Raw genomic sequence first — 2982 nt, 5'->3', positions numbered from 1 at the left:
TGGCCAACTTCACCGATTATGACTTAAGATCGCTTAGAACTTCTGACTTGCGGCTTATTGTAGAAGGCCTATTATACATTACTTCGACATTTAAACAGTTACAATAATAAATTGCTATCCGCATTATTTAACTGATGAATTATTTACAATTGTAAAGAAACATAGCTATAAACATAATAGCGGCAATTAAGGATTACCGCACAAACATTGCCGAAACGTCTTATATCGTCTTATGTCTCTTTTATCTCTTTCAACTTTAATTGAGTCGAACAATGTAAATAGTCGAGAGCAAAAAGCAATTAAGTTCAAAAAGCCTATGCTAGATGTCTATGTCTGTTTCCGTGAGTGACGCGTCGCGACGAGCCATGCGACAGGCAAGGTACCTGTGTAACGCTACATCTGTGTACGCTGCGTCTGTTACGTGAGCTGCGCTCGATTAATCGGGCTTTGTGACAAATAATCCCCGCTGGAGTAAAACGAGAACATTCCGTTTATTCACAAATTGATATGACGTTTGCGCGTATATTACATATTATACATTTACGGATGAATTATAAATTAATTATAAATGAATTATAAACAGTATACATGGCTCTCACGTAAAATGGTATATATAAGGCGCTACGGCAATATTTGGGCAAATTATGGGCCACCGCACAAACATTGCCGTAACATCTTATGTCGTCTTATATATCATCCGTAAAACATAATGTAATTAAAGCACAGAAAAGAACATATATAGCTTAAGGAATGGTAATGAGCATGTGCTATGTTTTTCTTTGTGCGAAGCTTACGTCTTATAGGCTTTCTACAATAAGTCATTATCTAAGCTTTAAGTCTTTAGTCGTAAGAAATTGACCAATCACAGTTGAATCTGAGAAGAATAACTGATTATAAAAATTGTTCAATTTTTTATATCTTAAAATTTAAAACTTATAGAGATAACTTATTATTAAAAGTCCATTACGGATAATATAAGACGACATAAGCCGTTACGGCAATGTTTGTGCGGTAGTCCTGAAGCCTACTATTCTATAATAGGGTAAAATAAGCCGTAACTTCATATAGAATCATCCATAAATATAAGATTATGACATACGCGCAAGCGGTGCAGTAAGCTATCCATTTGGTGAGCGGGATTCTCCCGCTTTAGATATTCTGGCAGGGATTATATTGTCAAGCTCGATACGAGGGGCGCAAAACCGAACGTAGTTACATTACACATATACAGATGCAGCGTACATAGACGTACGCGGATGTAGCGTTACACGGATACCTTGCCTGTTTGCACTGTCCGCAACGCATCATTCGTGGAAACAGAAAATATAGGCATCCTGCATTGGCCTTTTGAATTTAATTTCTTTTTGCTATCGACTATTTACATCGTTCGACTCAATTAAAATTGAAGGAAGTAAAAGTAACTATGAGAGAGAGAGAGAGAGAGAGAAACAGAGATAAAGCGTTTATTGATATTCTAAGGCAAGCCCATAAGAATATAAAGTATAGCTACAGAATAGTTAACATAAAGTATTTTAAATTTAACAATGACATTTCGTATGATAACAAGCAATAGAAATGGCACCTATAGATGATAAATTATGGTGAACGTTGTAAGACGACACGAATCGAAAGATTGATGTATTATGTAGATTCATGTATACAGAGAGAGAGAGAGAGAGAGAGAGAGAGATTTTATCTCACATCGACATTTAAAAGCTTACAATGACAAACTGCTATTCATGTTATTTAACCGAATTATTTAAAATTGTAAAGGAACATAACCATAAACACAATGGCGGCAAGATAAACGGAATAATATTTTGTGCGCGGATATTATTTGGAAAAGTTACGAACGACCGAACGCGAGATCAAGAAGCTTACCCCAGAGGCATAAGGAATACTTTTGTCGCATCGAGTATAACGAACGCGTTTGAGTGAATAAGAGTTATGGTAGACCGTAGAAGCGTGCAGAGTGTGCGCAATATGGCACAGTTTATTGATCGCGCCCTCGTAGCAGAGTAGCAGACTCCTCTCGTTACAGCTTTCGTAATTTTAAATCTCTGCACATGAAACAATATTTCGCGTATCCTTGTTATTTGCCGCTTATATTTAGTGCATGCGACGCGAACAAACCTATAATGTAAGACGCGCTCCGAACAGCCCCAATAATAAATTATTAATTGATCTTTTTAATTAAACAGGCATTTGTATGAATATAAATATTTTGTAGACGATGAGTTAACGATAATATTGTAAGTAGCAGTTGATATTGGTTTTGATTATGATACTGAGGACCAGAAACGTTTATCGTTATATGTAAATTGAAGTAATATATTATTGCATTATCACCCTGCGCGTTGGCTTTTATGCTCCTTTATCTTTAAAAATTATTAATTGATATTTCATGTCGGGACATTAATTAATTAACGAATATTCCAGATCCCCAAAATCTAAACAGGATACGCTTAAATAATGAAAGCATGAGTAGAGCATCCAGGGATGTTGACTCAGGACTTTTGCCAAGTATGGAGTGACGGGCTAGCGAAGGGGGGGGAGCAGGGTCGAACTAGAGCGTTCAATGGTACAAGTGCAACCAAAAAAAAAAGGTTATTTCACTAATCGGATCCGGGAGTAAGCTGCGCATACACAACATGATTACGTTTATAAACTTTCGTTTTTGCAACACTTCAGTTATATGCACATATTCAGTCCGGTATATATATTTCATATTTTTTATGGAAATACACGCAATCAATTATTGCACTGATTAACAGTATTATTTAATCACGCTCTAACAACTGCGTTACACTCTCATTTGCCCGATTTCTCAGGATTTTTTATATTTCATATGTATAATATATTATAGACTTTACACACACACACATACACGCGCGCGCGCACGCACACACGCACACATGTCATTGAATACTGTTACATAAATGTTTGTATAAAAGAAATTAATGAATATATATATATATATAT

General features: G+C 35.8%; 1 long non-coding RNA gene across 1 annotated transcript in view; it reads left to right on the top strand.

Moving 5' to 3' along the window:
• Positions 1-2982, top strand: part of LOC108759049 (uncharacterized) — a 20305-nt gene that overhangs the window by 2093 nt on the left and 15230 nt on the right. The window contains exon 2 of the long non-coding RNA XR_001939978.1: positions 2498-2501. This is a non-coding gene — a long non-coding RNA (uncharacterized LOC108759049). The remainder of the gene's footprint in view (positions 1-2497; positions 2502-2982) is intronic.

Source organism: Trachymyrmex cornetzi, unplaced genomic scaffold (genome assembly GCF_001594075.2).
Source record: "Trachymyrmex cornetzi isolate Tcor2-1 unplaced genomic scaffold, Tcor1.1 scaffold166, whole genome shotgun sequence".
NCBI lineage: Eukaryota > Metazoa > Arthropoda > Insecta > Hymenoptera > Formicidae > Trachymyrmex > Trachymyrmex cornetzi.
The sequence above is the reverse complement of the archived record's forward strand: the minus strand, read 5'-3'. Positions and strand labels throughout refer to the sequence as shown.